We start from the raw sequence: 20,609 nt of genomic DNA on the forward strand, positions 1-20,609 counted from the left end.
ACTGTGTGCAATTCTGGTCACCGCACCTCAAAAAGGATATTATAGCATTGGAGAAAGTCCAGAAAAGGGCAACTAGAATGATTAAAGGGCTGGAACACTTTCCCTATGAAGAAAGGTTGAAATGCTTGGGGCTCTTTAGCTTGGAACGTCGACTGGGGGGTGACATGATAGAGGTTTACAAGATAATGCATGGGTTGGAGAAAGTAGAGAAAGAAGTACTTTTCTCCCTTTCTCACAATACAAGAACTCGTGGGCATTCGATGAAATTGCTGAGCAGACAGGTTAAAACGGATAAAAGGAAGTACTTCTTCACCCAAAGGGTGATTAACATGTGGAATTCACTGCCACAGGAGGTGGTGGCGGCCACAAGTATAGCCACCTTCAAGAAGGGTTTAGATAAAAATATGGAGCACAGGTCCATCAGTGGCTATTAGCCACAGTGTATGTGTGTATATAAAATTTTTTGCCACTGTGTGACACAGAGTGTTGGACTTGATGGGCCGTTGGCCTGATCCAACATGGCTTCTCTTATGTTCTTATGTACTGCAGAAGTCCAGCCCTTATGGTCACTGCAGAGCCTCCCCTTTTCTGAGGTCATGTACCAGCTGACCACCTGTCATCCACCCCTGTGCCTCCCATCCCCTAAGGGCTCAAGGTAGTCTGTATAACCTGTAACACAGCTCCCCACATGTGTGCATCTAGCAGTACCCCAGTTCCGCTGTCTAGATCCATCCCCGATTCTGGCCACAAGCATCGCCACCTTCAAGAAGGGGTTAGATAAAAATATGGAGCAGAGGTCCATCAGTGGCTATTAGCCACAGTGTGTATATGTGTGTGTGTGTGTGTGTGTGTATATATATATATATATATATATATATATATATATATACACACACACACACACACACACACACACACACACACACATTTTTTTGGGGGGGGGGCACTGTGTGACACAGAGTGTTGGACTGGATGGGCCATTGGCCTGATCTAACATGGCTTCTCTTATGTTCTTATCTGTGTCTGTGTACTCTTTTGATAGCTTTTGGCTAGTCACCAGGGCTTGTTTTGAGCAGGAATGCACAGGAATGCAGTTCTGGCTGTCTTGGTATCAGGACTTATGGCCTAATATGCAAATGAGTTCCTGCTAGTTACTATCAGCAGCTCTGAATTCTTTTTAATTTTCTGCTTTCTTTTCCTTTGTTTTTATAGATCTTTATAGATTTATTGGAAACCAGCTTGAGTACTGCCACTAGTAGAATGGCTGGATGGATTTTTGTCAAAAAAATAAAATGACAGCAACTCTACGCAGTATATTATTACCTCATTGGAATATATGTTCATATTCTGCATTTTGTATTGAATAACTAAAACATTCCTTTGGTAAAGAAAAATGCAACATAGTCATAGCAGTTAACCCCCATAAATTTCGGCTTGCTATTTAATCATGTCTGTGAAGACATTAATTTGACGTAGTATTTTTTTTAACTTCCTTAAGCAGCAGAAAATAAATGCTAGGTGTAAGATATTTCTTCTACCTTCATCCACTAGGTGACAGTACAGTCCTTTTACCTTTTCAGTAAAAGGCAAAGGTAATACAAGTAAAAGAAAAAGGTAACATTGAACAAAAGCTTGTTGAATGTGTTCTGTCCAGTTAAATAAATATTATGTAATATGTGTATGGAAATTATCTTTAGCTTTCATATGACTCTGGAGAAATATTTCTCTCGAAACATTTGCTAGATGATTCACACAGTAAAAACAAAGACTTTTCCTCCAAAAAGACCATTTCTGAACCATTGTAATTGCAGGCAGATAGCAAAACTGCAAATAATGGGATATAATAATGGACGGGAACAATGCTTAAGGTAAGAAATTATGAAGAGTGCTTGTAATGTATATGTTAGTATCAGTTCCTGAGAGCAATGGTGAATAACTGAACTCTGTAAAAATGCAAACACTGTATGCAGTTATCCTTTAAAGCAAAACTGAAATGCAATTATCTTTTAATCTTTGGTTTTATTTTTTTAAATTTAAATGTAATCTTATAGTGTTAAGCACCCAACTAGTAAAATAAATTTATTTAAAATGCTTTTTGTTGTTGTAAAAATGTAGTTAACCTAGTGTTTGATTACTTGGAACAATTATAAAACTGTTGAACTTTATGTGAAAACTTTCCAGAACTTGTATGTTGATGTTGTTAATTGTCTCTGTGTGTGGAGGAATTTTTTTATTGGGTTAACATGATACTACAGATTAAGGGTTTATTCCTGCAAAATAATAGGATGGATCCTGTGGTTCTGTTCTGCTAAAGGTGGAGCTTTCCATCAATGAAAGAATGTCTTGGCTTGCACCGATGAAACTCCTTGTGTGGAAGAAGGCTCCATCATCAGTGGGACAGGGTGCCACCCACTGTAGTTTACTTGCCACTATTCATTGACAAAAGGCTTACACACCCAGTAGAGGATTATAAACACATAAACACAAAGTCATAGTGTGTAATAGGCCAAGCTGCTCACAGTGTGTTTATATTAGATATTGGTAAAATAAGTATTCTCACCAATTACAGAGATTAAAAATGCGTCACAAATACGTTAAGAGGGTTGGGTTGTTGGGGTTTTCTTGTATCATCAGTTCAGCATATTATTTATTTATTTATTTAGATTTTAAACTGCCCTCCCTTGCAAAGGCAGGGCTCAGGGCGGTGTACAACGTAATACATTCATATTATCCATGGTCCATTTTGTACATATTCCAGTTTCGCTAGGAATTTAATGTAGACTATTATTTTTATACAACACTATGATTAATATTTTAAAATTATAATTTTATCTCAATCATAATAGTAATTTAAGTTAAAAATTAAATTTTGTCACTAACCACTGTGCAGTTCCTCTTGTGCAGTTTCACAATGATTTTAAAAGACTTTCCTTTTTTTCCAAATGCAGCTTCTGAGTCTGCTTTTAGGAAGGCGAGAACACTGTGGGGAAAGATAGATTTACCCACCTTTGCCGCCTCCTTCTGTTTCTTTTGTTCAAAAAAGAGCAAGATGCTTTTACTAAATATGGATATGAGGCTTGTCCCAGTGGGAGTAAATACATCTTGAGAGTGGCATTTTTCAGTATCAAAAAATGTAGGTGAGTGTACAGGTATCAACCCTCTCTTTGTCTATACTGTATTCTGAAAAGGTAGACAGACAATTGCAATGAGAATTTTTAAATGATATCCTTTAACAAGATCATGAAAGTAAATGTAATGTGGAACTACACACATATTCTAGCAGGCAGCTGGATATGTGCACACGCGTGATACCTGTACTCATATCCAGCAGCAAATATAAATAACTCATAGTTTAGTTTCACTGTGTGTAATGATCAAACATGCTATTATATAATGCTCAAGTGCTTTTCATGGTATTTTTGGTTCAACATATGGTTTGTGTTAACTGAACTTCAGGTTATCAGTACAGTGAGCCTCTTTTTAGCCTTGTGGAGTAGTCCTGTAAATTTCCTGTTTACAGACAACAGCATCATATCTTGTTTACAGGTAATGGATATCCCCTTGCTTCATGGGAATATTCAGCCCTTTTAAAAAGTACACCAGAGTGATGTTTATGATAATACTAGGAGGAGAATCTACTATTTTAACACTGCAGTTCTCAGCAGAATTACACGCTTCTAAGACTGCTGAGGTTGATAAGGATATGACTCTGATTAGGATTACACTGCAAAACAGCTAACCTCCCCCCCCCCCAAATAAATCTAAGAAATGTATTATTTGTTAAAACCAAACCAAACTATAAATCATAAAATGAACTGTGTAAGGAAATTTTGTCATCTCTTCCCTTGCACTCCTGGCAGCATTGTCTAGGCCTAGGTGATCATGACACATAGCCACGGTCCCACAGCCAGTCAGTACCAATATATTAAATGGAAAGAAATCACAAGGAGAAAAAAATATTTTAACTCCCAGTAGCGAAACAAAGCTGAGCAAATGTGATGGCCCCTCAACAGAGGCACAGACTCAAGATTCCTCAACTGTGTTCCGCAAAAGAGTTACAGCTACACAGGCATGGCAAATTGGGCATAAAGGAACACAGGCTCTGTTAAAATGTTCCATCATTTTTTCATAGATTTTCACTGCAATCCTATTCAGTATTACATACTTTTAAGACATTAAACTGTCATTGAAGTACTGAGATAAAATAATGAACAGGTTGCTTAAATTAAATATGGGCAATTATTACATAATCTGTAATTATGTAATAATTACTTTACTTTCCTCAGATTTCTGAAGGAAGTAACATTAAAAGTAGATACTACTTTTTGGAATTTATTTAGGTAAGAAGAATGTTGATGGAATCGTTGTTACCATCAGTGCTTTTTTAAAACAATGATGGGACTCATATATAAATCTGTACCAATTGCTCTCTTAGGACTTGAACTGACCCCTCCCCCAAAGGTGTCAATACACAATACTATTAAGTACCATCACAACCACAAAAAAGCTCTGATTACCTCTGTTTTCAATGTTCATGATTACAGCTGCAACTCTATTCAATGCCTTGGAAGTATGCCCCATTAATTTCAGCACAATCTGTTTCTGGCATAGTATTGGGCTGTGACTCCAATATTTAAAAAAAAAAGAAAAGAATTACAACTAGATTGTGAAGTCTTTGCTTTTGCTGCAATGAATTTTCAGCCCACATGTGGCAAAAATATGCTTTTGCCCTTAGATAAAAGGAAAAGAGGTTTGATGTCTTCAAATTCAGATGTTTTATTCAAATAATTTATAAAATGAAATTTAGACTATTGGCTATTTCCAAGTAAATATTCATGGTAACTAAATTGTTGGTATAGTGTTAATATGTAGAAACTGTTGGATTGGATTGTCAGCAACTTCATTCTGCAACAAAAATTTAGTGAGCTATTTGATATCATTGGTTTTGAAGTCAAACTCCTCTCTGGAAGAGAATGATCTCTTTAATGAAAACAGCTGGATAAAGTACAGCACACTTTGGGTGAAGGTAGTTGGCCAGTTCCTTATCCCACTCATCACACCGAAAGAATACCCATGATCAGATTCCAGCATTCCTTGTATGCTGTGTAGAGACAAGGGCATGTAAACTAATCTTGATCAGTCTGAATCTCCGCGCTAGGTTTTAGAATATGTGAACCATTCACCGGGGCAATTTTCTTCTATATCTTGGATATTCTGACTCCCTAAAGTATGCTTATACAGAGCAGTTTTTCTAATGTCTGCTATAAAGATTACAAATCTATAAAGATTACAAACTACAATAACAATAAATGCTTAGTAGTTGGCTAACTGAATGTCTTGTTTTATCCATGTTGCAATTAAAGATTCCACCCCCTCCCCCCAACAATACACTAGTATTGTATTGTAAAACTTAGCATATACTTAATGACATGATTCTTGTTCTCATCCTATGTGTGTAACGATTAGATAATGTGAAGTGGACTGTGTTCCTTTGTATAGCATTGGAATATACATACAAATTATAATATTTCTGGCCTTGAAATCTGATGTTTTCCTTTTGATTGGTATCCTTCAGGATGTGTTAGATTTAAGGAGGAATTTTTTTTTCCATGGTGGATTGCAAGGCAAATATACTCTGAGTCTGAGTGTCAAACTAATTTCCCTGTTAATTAAATTAGTTGTTTATGATTAACAAATTGTTTTTGAAAACTATGCTGAAAGAGGTGACATCAAACAAAAGTGGGAAAGCACAAGGCGCTTGTTATTTCAGAATGTCCTTGTAGTGAAATGCTTCTAAGTATGAACATTTTGAAGAACATATCACTTTGTCTGCTTTTAAAAATTAGAAGTAGATAAAAATGAATTTAAGCTTCTTTTTATTGTGCATTTTTATTTGAGCTTTGCTGACTACCACTCATAAGTTATCATCTCCTCCAAGACTGAGAAATGATGAAAATATGATGTAATGTAGGAAAGGAAAGGTCCCCTGTGCAAGCACCAGTTGTTTCTGACTCTGGGGTGATGTTCCTTTCACAATGTTTTCATGGCAGACTTTTTACGGGGTGGTTTGCCATTGCCTTCCCCAGTCTTCTACGCTTTTCCCCCAGCAAGCTGGGTACTCATTTTACCGACCTCAGAAGGATGGAAGGCTGAGTCAACCTCGAGCTAGCTATCTGAACACCCAGCTTCCACCGGGGATCGAACTCAGGTTGTGAACGGAGCTTAGGACTGCAGTACTGCAGCTAAGCAAGTAGTGGGTAATGGTAGCAGACACTGGCCAAAGTTCACACTTAGCCATGGCCAGTTGCAGAAATAATAATCTTACTATGTATGCTATGTGTACAGTACACCAGATATAACTGGAATCAGGAATCTTAATTTTTTTAATCACAGGAAGTGTTGTGTTCAGATTCTATTTCCAGTATGACCCATGAACAAGTTGTTATTCTGAGAGCAGTCAAGGAATGACCCCAATTGACTCCACTGTGTCATAATTTTGCACTTTTATGCAGGTGAGAGGGGGGAAAAGAATCAAGTGTCCGGGTGCAAAAGGAGCATAGAAACCAGAAAGTAAAAGTTCACTGACTGTCCAAAACCAGCATTTTATTGGGTACACAATGAAACAGCACAAGCTTTCGGCAAGCCATTGCAAATAAATATATAAAGGAGAAGACTGTCAATACAGAGCATTAACAGCAGAGCTGTCTGTTTCAACAGGATTTCATTTTTCAAGAAGCCTAAAGGCTTTCATTTTCTGTTGTGGCTGTGTTTTACTGGTACCAGATCTGCGCGGATTAATGTAATTTCCTAAACTGAATTAGAGGTGTCTTTGGCAATTTTCTGATTGCCCCAGCCAATCTCCTGAATACCTACTATGTATCATAAGAACTACTTTGTACATACATGGTAAATCATTATGGACAGTGAGTGAATGCTACCCGCTTCCAACAGAGGACCGCCTGAAAGTTCAAGATGCATTTGCAGATAAAGCAATTGAGATAGTTGTAAAGCCTTAAGTATACATTGAGAAGGACTAAACTAAACTGCATAAAAAACAATTCTTTTCCTATTAAAAAGGTTCTATTTTTGCCATGAAAAACATTATCTCTTTTCCCATGGTTTCCTTTTACACCGCATTGGGACATTTTTATTTCATAAGAGGCCAACTTCCATTGACCTCAGTAAAACAGGACCAGGCCAGGAGTGCAATCACTATTAGGTTGCTTTTCAATCACTTAGTAAAATAACAGCTAGACTTGCAGAATCCCAAATGAAAGCTCTGTTTCTTTCCACTAGATGCTTTTAAAATGACAACAAGAAATTAATATAGTCTTACAGAAAAAATATAAAATGGGAAGGAAACTGATGGTGAAGAGGGTACATCTAGTATGTGGGGAGGGGAAAAATAAAATACATACTGAGTACTCTGTTCTAGGCTGGTTTTTTGTTGCTGCTGTTTTCGTAAAAGTGAAACATGTGCATTGTTTTGTAAATGAAAAATAAATGGGAGAGTTAGGTCTTGTTAGTTACAAAATAGTTAACTTGGTATAAATAACACTACAAAATAAAATAATAAAGGGAAAAATAGAAACTGCATAAAAGGAAGTGAAAACTCATGATTATTCTGTAGTGACACAGAAACTGTGTATCTATGCTTAGAGGATTTTTTTTAATGTGTTTAGTAAATTAACAGTTTCCCCCCTACTGATGTCTATAATATGTATAATTTTCCTTTTGTCATTCAGTAATTAAATTGTGAATAAACACTTCTAGCAATTACAGAGTAAAAACTCTTGCTCCAGTCCTCTTGATACTGTATGCAAGTGTGTATGACAAAATTGTTTCAATTATTCAAAATAAAATATGCATCTGTGACTTTAACATTTTCTGTCTAAAAATACTAGATAGATGCATACGCTTGCATAGCTCTGCAGAAGTCAGTGAACAGAATTTTTAAAAACTTGTGCAGGCAGATCGCTCTTCAACTTGTGCAGGATTACGGTCCCTTGCAGAGTCCCCAAATTTTCCCTTGAGTTGCAGATCTTATTGCATCCCCCCATTGTCCCTGAAGATCCCCTGACCCTTAAGAGCTGCATTACAGGTGGCTATAGAAGATAGCAGGATGTGGGGAAATCTGTTCCATATGCAGAGCACTGTTGGTGATTCTTTGGAACCAATTTAATGAATGTATTCTTAATTTTTTTTTAAAATTGTATATATTTATAGTGAACCAAAACACTACACCTGTCACACTAAGTACACTTTCTTGGAAGTAAGTTCCATTTCAAAGAATGAGATTCCATGGATACAGCTGCATGGTTGTAGTTTACAAACAGAGGAATCTTAAACAGAATTATTCCTTTCTAAGCCCATTGACTTCAGTGGATTCAGAAAGGTGTAACTCTGCTTAGGACTCCACTGAAAATGTTCTATGTATTCTATGTTTCTATGTTTAAAATGTATTCTATGTTTAAAATGTTGAATGATATTTCCAAAAAGATTATAACTCCTATAGATCAGTGCCTGTCCCCCCCCCTTTTATTTTTCATTTTATTTTTCTAGTATTTCCGCTAGGAATCATTCAGAAAAATGAGATGTTTAATTTTAAAAGCTTACTTCTTCATATGTGTAAGTGGTAACAGCAGGATTTGGGGCGATTGTTTAAAGAATTACAAACAAGGAAGCCACAATAATAATAAAATTAGCTTGAGACTCTATGTTTTCTTTAATTTGAATTTTTCTTCTTTTGCTATTGTGTTCTCAATTTTATAACATTGTAATTAAAACAGTATTTTAAAACTATTTCATATTTGTGTAGCATCACAAGTAAGAAACAATTTTAAGCACTTGTGATTCCTTTTTAAGCTGTTTGTTGTCAACCCTAGAACTTCAGGTCCTTTTGAAAGTACATCCCTTGTTTCAAACTGATCTGCTTCTTATGACTATATTCAATATATTTCCAAATTTCACTAGCAAACTAAAGCAGAATTCTTATGATTTAATTTGCCTGCTTTTTAAATTCCATGAATGTTACAACAGAATAAAAACATCAGAACCGGATAAGCAGAAAGAGGAAAGTTTTCTTAAAAGAAGCATTCCAATCTATTTAGCAGTTTCACAATTCTTAATGAGATGATAACTCATCAAGTCAAGCATATTTGTTACTTTCAGGAAGTGCACCTCACATAAATGAAGGGATTATTTGAAAAAGGATCATAGATGGGTGGGGACTGTTTGTGATTCAGCTTGGTAAAGGTAGACACAGATTTACTTTGGTGTTTGGTAACCCAGTAGTATGGGTTGTCTGGTGTGACTATCTGGTCTTTGTCTGGTGTGATTCATGGCTTGTGAACTGAGAAGATGGAAAACATTTTAGAAACTGATACCTTCGAAGTTCCAACAGATACAGCCCTCAGTGCAAAAAGGAATTCTTGAGCTAACTAATCACTTAATTAAATAATGCAGATAAAAAAGTAACATTCCAGTCAAGGTACTCAAATACTGTTTATAAAAACCTGCAGCCAAAAGAAAGGCTGATACATAATTTCTGTTACACTAGTTTTTTTATATTTCCTTTTACCTGTTTATAGCCCATTCTTGCCAAATGAGTTCAGAGTAGTAAACATTCATTTATTTTCGTTTAGCCTGGTAGAAAATCCTGTGGTTATCCATAGTAAGAGAACAAAGAGAAGACTATGCTTAAATGCCATCCATCAAATTTAAGACAATTATCAATGCAATCCTAAAAATATGTTCCTGGGAGTGAGCCCCACTGAAGAGACTTTAGTAGGGCTCTGAGTATGACTGCTTTGGAGCGCTCTGTATATTGTCCCTTTTTTGGAATGTTTGGATTTTCCCTGGCAAGTGAGACAGAGCTGAGTGTTTATCCCCTCTTCATTTCATAGGTTGACTGTCAGAATGAGGGATGTTCAGTCACTTTTCTGTTTGTATTGTAATTTATTTGCATATCCTCAATTTGTGAAGGTGCAAAATATTAAAATATTTAGCACATATGTGATCTCACACCACTTTCCTCATTCCTGTCTTTTATTTTAATTATATGTTGTTGGTTTTTTTTTTTAAAGAGGCATTTCAGTCCTACTGTTAACAGTAGCAAGAGTTAAAAGCGGCATAGTGTCTCCCTGTTGTACCTGCTTTCTGTTTGTTTGGCTAACTCTATATTTGTCAGGTCTGAATCACAGTGGTGGTGGTCCCCTCCCCCTCATTTGTCAATCTTATCAGAGAAAGCAAAATAATTTACACAATGAGTTTCCTTGGTTGCCTCAGTCGTGCTGGGGTAAAGAGCAGTAGGAGGAAAAAAGGTATCTTCAGTGTTCCAGCCTTGCTCATTTTGCCTGCTTGCCTGATTCCCAAATCTTGAGAGTGCTGGCAATTTTGCAAATGCAAAGGCAGTCTACCAGCATCACAATGGTGAAACATTCACAATGCCACAAGCCTGTGACTCATGAGCGTGCAACACCATCAACTATCCAACCAGCTGCTATGCTGCATATCTCTACGGCACCTACAAAACTACTGGATAAGTTACTACCTGAAAAAGAGCCCTGGAGACTCAAAAGACCAAAAGGTCCATTGTCCCAGAGATCTGAAGGTGCACTTGTGAAAGTGTGTTCATGCATATCCCAAGCTTTCCAGGTAACAATGTAGTCATTTTAAATTGCGAGCAAATTAAAGAGATGTTCAGCTTGACATAAAATGGGCATTTACAAACAATGTGAATGGGTATGCTGATTAATTTCTGGTTAAGTTCTCAGAAATGCCAGTATAGATGCATGGGACTCAGCTGTCTAAAGGACGGGTGCCTAGTTTTGCACATTCCAGGACTGAGTTTACTTTTTATTTTTCATTTTGCATAATGTACAACAACTAGGGTTGCCACCTCCAACTTGGGATATTTGTAGAAATTTGGGGAGGGCAGGGTTTAAGAGGGGAGGAACCTCAATGCACCCTTCAAAGAAGCAATTTCTCCAGGGGAACTGATATCTGTAGTCTGTAGGTCAACTGTAATTCTGGGAGATCTCCAGGCCCCACCTGGAAGTTTAGTAAGATATTATAATGCAACTACAATACAATAATAATCCATTAATCCATGAATGATGAAATGCAATCTCAGTCCAACATATGCTCTAAATATATAGTCCCAAGACCATATAGGAAAAAGCAACACTATCATCTTCACAGGTGTCAATGAGATTTCTCTTGAGCAAGTGACAAAATTGCACAGTAGAGCCTGACTCGCTATTTGAATATAAGCAGTTTTGTGTCGTCTTCAAGAGCTCCATCCTTTCTCTCCTAAAAACACATTTCTGTGTTTTATTAAATGACAACAAAAGATGATCAACTCATGGTGTCTCACAGGAAAAATCTTCTCGTAGAGTCTGTATTGTTGCACTAGATTTTTCCTAGTGAGACATTGTGAATTGATCAAGCATTGTCATCTATTGTTGTCATTTAATAAAACACAGATGTGTTTTTTACAGATAACTGTGTTTATTTTACATAAGAGAAAGAATGGAGTTCTTGAAGAAGACATAAAACTGCTCATATTCAAATAGTGGGTTGGGCTTGGGGATCCTTTTACTTCTACTGTGCAAGCCTGTCTCTTGCTCAAGGGAAGTCTCATTGATACCTGTGAATATAGTTGTCAATTACTTGTTGATTTTTTTCCTATATGGTTTTGGGACTATATATTTAGAGCATACATTGGATTTGAGATTGCATTTCATCATTCATAGATGATTGGATTATTATTGTTTTGTGATTGCATTAGCATACCCACCTGGAAGTTGGCACCCCTGACATCAGCCCACGTTCTGACCTTGGAGGCTGTGCAAAGGCACTTTGAAAGACGATATGAGAAAGCTGCTATTAAAATCCTGTTATAGGATTAGTGGAGAAAAGAAACTCCTAATCCATGATTATAAAAGCATGTTTCTTGTATTAAAATATTTTAGGCCACAATCCTAAACACTTTCCCAGGGACTGAGCCCCACTGAATAAAAAAACCTGCTGGAAGATCTCCTACCATAGTGGGAAAGGCCCCCCCCACCCATATTGGACCCTTGCATGAGGAAAAGTGACTAGAAAGGAAGTTGTAAGGAGAAAGTAGCAAATGAGGAAAGGATTGAGTTCATTCACTGTTTTTCCACTTCATATTTATGTCTCCTAAAGTTATTTTGCCTACATGAAACAGCTGTGAGAGATTTGCTATGTACATTTTGTGAATAACATATGGTTATACCCCAAAACCTATCATCAGCTATGGTGATGGCTGTCATCTGACCTTTAAGGGTGCTAATGTTCATACTCTTATCCAGCCCCAACTGAAGGAATCCCAAAACATCCCCTGTATTGGCCCTATGGGGAACTACAGACCTCTTCTCACACCAGGACCAGAAGACTTGCCAGGTGTTATTATATAATGTTTTGGTAGATTTACTCTGGAGGCCATTGGGTTCATGATTATCTGATCTATTTACCTGAATTGCTACTGCTCAGCCTTCAGGCTGTCAACTTTGACATGTCCATATAAGAAAGGATGTTTGGGATCCACCAAGGGGGTCTGGGAGACCATCTTACTAGATCCTTGGACCCATGGACGCCAAGACGAAAAAAGAAATATGAGAACCACTTTGTCTTTGGGATCTAATGCTCTCTGTATCACTTTGCAGAAAAGCTGCAATGGAGGAAAGGTGTACAGGAGTTTGGGTACTGCTAGTTTTCCCTCTTCCATCTTACTACAAAGAGGTTCCTTAGGAGAGTGTCTCTTGTTTCTGCCAGAACTACAGGTTTCACCATTAAACTTATTTATTTAAATTTATTTATATTTTAGACCTCTAGACCACCCTCCCCCTAAAACAGGGCTCAGGATGCTGTGCAGGAATAAAAACACATTCCAAAATTAATCATCAATTAAAAATACAACAATTAACATTTCTAGATGGTGCTAAAAAGCCTCAGATTGTGCCACTGCCCCCACAGGAGGACGGCAAGAAACAAAGTGCCATGGAAGTGGAAGCTATCACTGTCCTCAAGCAAAAACTAGGCAGAACATCTCTGCCTTACAAGCCCTGCAAAACTGCATTAAGTTCTGCAGGGCATGGATGTTATTTGGCATAGAGTTCCACCAGGTTGGAGCCAGGGTCAAGAAGGCCCTGACTCTGGTTGAGGAGAGCCAGATGTCTTTCGACCTGGGGATCACCAGTAAGTTCTTCCCTGCTTTTTTTTTTTTTGGGGGGGGGGGGAGGAGTGTACCAGGAAAGGCAGTCCTGAAGGTAAGCGGGTTTCAAATTGCTTAGGACCTTAAAAGTTAACACCAGAACCTTGAATCTGATCAGGTACTCTGTCTGGAGCCAGTGCAGCTAGCGCAGCACTGGTTGGATATATTCCATTCATTGGGTCCCAGTAAGGACCTGTGCAGCTGCATTCTGGACCAGTTACAGTTTCCAGATCAGTCTCAAGGCTAACCCTATATAGAGCAAGTTACAGTAGTCTATCTGGAGGAGACTGTTTCATGGATTACTGTGGCTAGATCAGGGTGGAACAGGAAGAGAGCCAGTTGCCTGACCTGGCGTAGCTGGAAAAAATGCCTTTCTGGCAGCATTTGTAATCTGGGCCTCTGTTGAGGCATCCAGAACTACACCGTCTGTGGAGATCATCTGTGAGGGTGACCGGTGCTGTCTCTGTCCCATGGCTGGGGTGGAAGCCAGATTGGAATGGGTCTAATGCTGATATGTCTTCCAGGAGGTTCTGAAGCTTCTTTGCCTTACTGTACCCAGAAACAAAATGTTCAAGACTGAGTGGTAAATGGATCCAAAGATGGCTTCTTGAAGAGCAGTGTTGCCACAGCTTCTTTTAATCCCTCTAGGTAGACCCCCAGATCCAGGAACAAATTAATAACATCCACTGGGGGGGGGGCTGTATTCCCCCACCACTGGCTTTCAACAGCCATGAGTGGCACAGGTCTAAGAGGCATGTGGTCAGCTTAAGAACTCCCAGAATCCTGTCAACATCAGCCCAGGAGAGTTGGCTGAAGCTGCCAAATACTGAATCCAAAGGAGGCCAAGGAGCCTCCAGTTCATATACTATATCATGGGTGACCAACGGTAGCTCTCCAGATGTTTTTTGCCTACAACTCCCATCAGCCCCAGTCATTGGCCATGCTGGCTGGGGCTGATGGGAGTTGTAGGCAAAAAACATCTGGAGAGCTATTGTTGGCCACCCCTGTACTATATCAATATTGGCTGGGAGGTCATGGCAAAGCGACAAGCCTTTATCCAGTAAAAAAAAAAAAGCTTGCCAAAATCTTCACAGCTGATGGCTGACTTCCTAACATCTTGTATTCACTCAATGAGAGAAGTTAAACTAAATAATTATGCTCACTACCACCTCCAGTAGGCTCAGCAGGCTGAACTCTGGAGCACTAGGTTGTCAGTACAAATGGCCACACTCTCCTCAGTGGCCCAGAGTAGGCCAACACAATCAATACCAGTGATCTTTGGAACAGGGAGTGCCCTGAAGGAAAAACTCTCATGGATGAGTATCACCACCCCTCTGCCCCTCAGTTCAGGACTACTGGAGGACCAAGAAACCTGGTGGGGTCAGCATTTTCAAGGCAACTGTTTTGCCTTCCCTTGTCCAGGTCTCAGTCACGCATGTCAGGTTCACATCTTGCACTGCAATATAATTTGCAACATTATGGTCTTATTATTAATGGACCTGGCATTGCACACCATCAGTGTAGAAAGAGGGTTTATTTTCCTGTCCCTCTCACCAGCATGCCTCAGGATGGGACAAAGATTGGAAGGAAACCAAGCTTAGCTGTATCTCCAATTCCTTCCATACCAATACCTTCTCCCACCACTGTATCTCCCTCCACCCCCAATCATTGGGCTCCTCAGCTTAATGCTGGCACTTTCAATGTTGTCCGGAACCATTTTGTTCTTCTGTCTCTCCCCATGCCCATGAAGCAGCAGTCCAATATTATAGACAACTTCATTACAATTTTACTACAATTAATACAGTAGCTAGTCTAAGCAATATCATCTAATTAACCTAATGCCTAAAAATATTCAGCTCCCTCCCTTCCCACCCAACTAATAACAATAACTTAAACATTAATAGTTTCATTTATACATTACAAACTCAATCAGAAGAGCCATTTTAGATCACATAGTGATGTCTGGAAGTATGAAAACAGAGAAGATCTTGATGGAGTAATTTTCTGCCATGAAATACAATGCATAAGTATAATTTCAATCATTGACAATGTGCAGATCTAGTCCTCATAGGATTGTTCCACCTAAGAATACAAGAGAGTTGCATGTTTGATTACTCCTTTCTACTCAAATGTAGCTTTCTCCTGGATAATGCTAGCTATATATGTACTTGAACTTGTGGGCACTCCAGTATGTGATTTACCCTAGTAATATTTTGAAATGGTGCAGTCCCATTACAATTTCTGTTGAATGTTTGAATCAAACCTTTCTGAATACTTGCATAGTCTTTCAGCAATTTTAGATGGAGAAACTACAGTTTATATTTTAATTAATTATTTTATGTTGATGATGTATTTATTTACTTCACTTTTCTCACCAAAGGTAAGCTAAAGTGGCTTTTTAAACTTGCTGTCAAGTCACAGTTGACTTATGGTGAACCTGTGGTTTTTTCGATGCAAAGAGTTCAGAGGTAGTTTACTATTGCCTCCTTCTGTGTAGCTACCATGGTATTTCTTGGTGGCCTCCCATTCAAGCAACAACCAGGGCTGATACTGTTTAGCTTCTCAGATCTGACAAGATTGTGCCAGCCTGGGCTATCCATGTTGGGGCAAAGTGACTTACAGATTTTAAAATAATTGCTAGTTTGATTTTTTAAAGCAATGGTTATCTCAAACTGTTTTTTTCCAGTTCTTGATTTAAAAATATCTACTTCAGTACTCGCCTTTCTTTAAAACTGTATCTTTATCATATTAATCTATCCAAATATTGTGAAGAGGTAAAATGTCTCTGTGCATTATTAGTTCCTTGATGCTATTTCCTTAAAAAGACTCTATTTGGGAATTTAAGAACTGATCTACCGTCTTTCTCTTATACTTTTTATACAGATGGGCCTCATTAGTTCATCCTGTCAGCTTTACCATACGAGCGTTGATATATTGTTCTCTTTCCTCAAGTCAAGGAAGGAGAGCAATTCCAAAAGTCTCCATGTTGTTTTATACTTAAAAGCCAAATCTTTTACAATTTCAGTCACAGAGAATTTTTAAGTGTGTTTCCCATTAGTTATTTTAAAGGGTAGTTAAAGGCATGTGACGAAGTATTAGATTGTTTTCACAACTGTTTTTATATCTGCTTACTTGAAATGGTTGACTATAAATTCTGCTTTTTAACAACTGGCATTCAGTTGTCTTGGATGCTATAAAATTACACACTGCAGACACCTTTTTTTAAAGTTGTCCCTTTAAATTATAACATTTGCCCACTCCCAAGAATATTTTATTCTGTGTTAATCTTCACTGAATGTTCTGACTAGTAATATACTTTCTTCTGACACACCTATAAGAGTATATAATTACTGTATGAAGGGCCTATATATGAAGAGTATATAATTACTGTATGAAGGACTACATTTTATCTGTAGTGCTATACTTGCATTTCTGATCCACAGGCATGCGAGATCCTTCCCGCACACTGACATGGGGATAGGTAGTCATACCACTTTTCACACCTCTTTTTAAAGTAAATAAAGTCAGCTGAAAGCAAAAGTATTGGTTTTGCACGGTATGATGGTGCACAGACAGCAAGGAAACCATGTTTTTAAATGTTTATTTAAAATACTTTTAATCTGCTTTTGTCTCAGAAACAGAACCCAAGGCAATGATATGTTCAAATGGAGAGTCTGCTTTTTGAAGTAGAGTGTACAAGCACCTTGATGTTTTGTGGCAGCATACTGGGAGAATCTAGTGAGCATGTAATACTAAGCACCCATGGGGAGAAAGATTTTTAAGAAATGACAAGATGGAGAGGTTGTTTTGTCCATTGCAAGAAGAATAGCCAATTTACCAGAAAAAGAATAGCCTCCTGTTTTGATCTTTGACTGAGTTGCGATATTTTCTCTGTTTAAAAGTGAAAAATGTGAGTCTGGTTTGCAAACCTTTGAATGAAAGAATAATTTTGTGAATAGCTTCACTGATACATTTTCAATTTTTTATACGTGCTTAAACTTTATATCTAATGCTTGTGCACTAGATGCCATACACTTACTTGAGAGACCAGAAATGATGTTAAACAAAGCCACATTAACACCCACTGAAAGGATCTCTGTTTTCAGGTTCTATGATGAGCTGGAGATGAGAAATGGAAACAGTAATGCTTATTTCATGCTGTACACTGAAGTATACAAAATGCTGAACATCTCATTAATCTTCACAGCATCTCTGAGAGACCTTCCAATGTTATTCTTTCATTTTTACAGATGAGGCTGGGACTATTACTCAGAGCTTTGCACGAGGCCACTCTGTTAGCTTCAGCTGTGGATCCCACATTATTTTGAGTCCAATGCAGAAGTCCATATTTTCTCTAGAATTGTTTCAATCATGCCAGTACAGCTGTGATCTTAATTTATATCCAGTGTTGAAGAATGCAATAAAAGACTAGTAGAATGAAAGCAGTTCATTCAAAAGGTTCTGAGTCAGAATCTGTTTCTAACCACATTTGCTTGTGAGTGTCAAACTGTTATATGATGGGATGGGATAGTAAACCTCTTGGGTGTTAGCCACAGGAGACTACAAACAAGAAGCCTGTAACAAATACCCTCCACATTTTTTTCACATGAATATAATAGGACTGAAGGTGCAAATAAGTCCTATACATTCAACCTATACATGAGTCCTATGCATTCAACCCATGGAGGTACACCAAAGATTGACTTTGGATATTCCCCCAACACGCCCCCCCCTCCAATTTGTTTATGAAATTATTATCTATCCTGATTTTGATATATTAGGATAGATGAAATTTTAAACACATCCTTTAAAAAACTTGCAAAAGCCTGTATTATGTATAATATTGCGCCTGTTTATTTCAGAAAAGGTAGGTGAGTCCTGGTGGAAATTTTCAGATATCAGTATTGTATTGTAAAACAAATAGGAGTCCAGTAGCACCTTTAAGACCAACAAAGTTTTATTTGGAATGTAAGCTTTCATATGCATGCATACTTCATCAGACAATTGTATTGTGCTTGTGGTAAAGCTTTTGACACTGGTGATGGCATAGAATGTTCCATTGCTAAGGGAACAAAGCATTTTAATATTCAACTTCTCTACAGAAAGAGAAGTTGTCTATATGGCTATTGCTATAACCTTGAACAGAGGCAGACTGAAGACTGGAAAAAGATCCTGGGATGTAGGGAAGTTAAGAGACAGGAAATCTTGGGTCAAAAATGCTGAAAGAGGAAGGGTGCTGAGGAAGCAAGTTCTGAGACAAGGAAGAGGTAATCCAAGAAGTTTCTTACCCCAAGTTTAGAACAGGTTGAGTGGTTACAGACCAGCACTTTGGGCCGACTCAGAGATGCCTCTGAAATTGACCCAAAAAATCATTCCACACACAAACATCTGCTGCCCATCCCCATCCTGTACTCACTCCATACTCTGGCAGCCTCAGCGCGGCTTAAAAAGCTACCACTGTTGAGGTAGTAGCAAATATTTGTAAGCCAAAATACCCCCAAAACGAGGTTGGAGAATTGTCAGGTGGGCACCTGGCTTAATCAGGATCTTTTACCTGTGTATACAGGATTCCACGTCCAGAAATTAATGCTTAAAAATATTAGGGACTCTAATTAAGTAAACAATTACAATTTATTCCAGAAAAATATAGGCTTGCATACAAGATAAAATACTCATAAAATCATTCATACAGTCCTAGGAAATATAGGGAGAGATATAGTGACAACACATGGGTAGACAAACAGGATGATAATTACCGATCGTAGTCTTCAAGAAGGCTCCAATGGCGATGTAAGAGGACAGGAGAAATGGACCCAAAACTGTGGCCAGAATTGGGGATGGATGTAGACAGCGGAACTGGGGTACTGCTAGATGCACACATGTGGGGAGCTGTGTTACAGGTTATACAGACTACCTTGAGCCCTTAGGGGATGGGAGGCACAGGGGTGGATGACAGGTGGTCAGCTGGTACATGACCTCAGAAAAGGGGAGGCTCTGCAGTGACCATAAGGGCTGGACTTCTGCAGTAGCCAATAGCGAATTAATTGGTGGCACCTAATTGGGTGCCCATGACTGACCAATGAACAAGCTTGGTCCAGGGGTACCTGGTTGGACTTTCAGGTTGCAATGGACCAGGGTGAGGCTCCAAAATGGGGAAAAGAATGGGGGAAATTACTGGGTGGAGGTGTGCTTGAGTTTACCAAACTTATCTAAAAAGGTGACAATAGATGGCCAAATTGCTACCTAAGGTAACACCCGGTTTACACAAAGGAACTTGGCTCTGGCTGAAGATGGTCTTCCTCTTGTTCAGTCTTCTTCTTGGCACCAGTCTTTGTCTTGAGTTCCGTTAGACAAAAGCTTGGGCGGTATGGCAGGATCCACACCTAAGATAAGCTTGATTGCCTTATGCAGAAGTTGAAGCAGCTGTTGGATATGGAGTCAGGAAAACAAGACGGATTCTGGTGGTGTTAGCCTTTGGTTCATGGAAACAGGCTGGAAACTGTTTGCCTGTACAGTTCATGATGGCATGGCTTCTTCCACTGCAGCGGCCAAGACTGGGCACACAAGGAGTAGCTAGAAGCTCGTCTATAGTTCTGGCTAACAGCCATCCAGAGATATAGAATGCTGCTGCAAAGCTGAGGCTTATAGCATCCCATAAGCCTTAGAAACCATGGGCAAAGTCTGCCTGTTTGAATGAACCAATGGCATGCTTGCATGAGAACCGAGAATTGTATATAGGTTGGCCAGTAGGCCCATTCCCCATTCTTGTTGGAGTGGCCTCACCATGCTGCTTCTAATAAAGAGCTGTTATCACTGCTACCTCATCTCCTCAATGCTTTGAACCCACTATATTATAGTGGCGATGAAGATGGGATCCTGGTAGGTGATCCAGCAACCAGTACCAGAGAGGACACGCTGGAGTTGGCAGAGAACCTAATGTCTCCAGTGAAGCTAACTGACAGTGATGCCGCCTAACAGGCCATCACATAGAAGCTTACAGAGCACTTCTCACCCCAGCCAACGCAGACTTCCAGTCGTTTAGAATTCCACAAACGGGACCAAAAGGCTGGTGAGCCCATCACCACATTCCTGGCAGAGCTGCGCCATCTCACCTGAGACTGCGCCTTCACTAGCCTAGATGAAGCTCTTCTGGACCCTTTTGTGGTGGGCCTCCAGGATGAGAAGCTACAAGCAAAACTGACGAGACACAAGACCCTCAAAGTGGCTGATGTCCTGGATGAGGCAGCTGCCTATGAGCAATCACACAAAGAATGACGCACAACAGGAGCACATCAGGTCACCAGCGGGTCCAACACAGAAGACTCAGCTGAGGAAGACATGCTAAAGACACACCAGGGCCTGAAGCCCC

At 38.9% G+C, this 20,609-nt stretch overlaps 1 protein-coding gene across 3 annotated transcripts in view; it reads left to right on the plus strand.

Annotated features, from left to right (window-relative positions):
* The window catches only part of SLC25A21 (solute carrier family 25 member 21), a 588,543-nt gene that overhangs the window by 225,108 nt on the left and 342,826 nt on the right, over window positions 1-20,609 (plus strand). The window contains exon 1 of one of the 3 annotated variants that reach the window (XM_060262737.1): window positions 1,779-1,868. The exons of the other annotated variants lie outside the window; for them this stretch is intronic. The gene's annotated coding sequence lies outside the window, so the exon portion shown is untranslated. Of the gene's footprint in view, window positions 1-1,778; window positions 1,869-20,609 lie in introns of those variants that run through there. 3 annotated transcript variants of the gene reach the window in all.

Source organism: Heteronotia binoei, chromosome 21 (genome assembly GCF_032191835.1).
Source record: "Heteronotia binoei isolate CCM8104 ecotype False Entrance Well chromosome 21, APGP_CSIRO_Hbin_v1, whole genome shotgun sequence".
NCBI classification, from domain to species: Eukaryota; Metazoa; Chordata; class Lepidosauria; order Squamata; family Gekkonidae; genus Heteronotia; species Heteronotia binoei.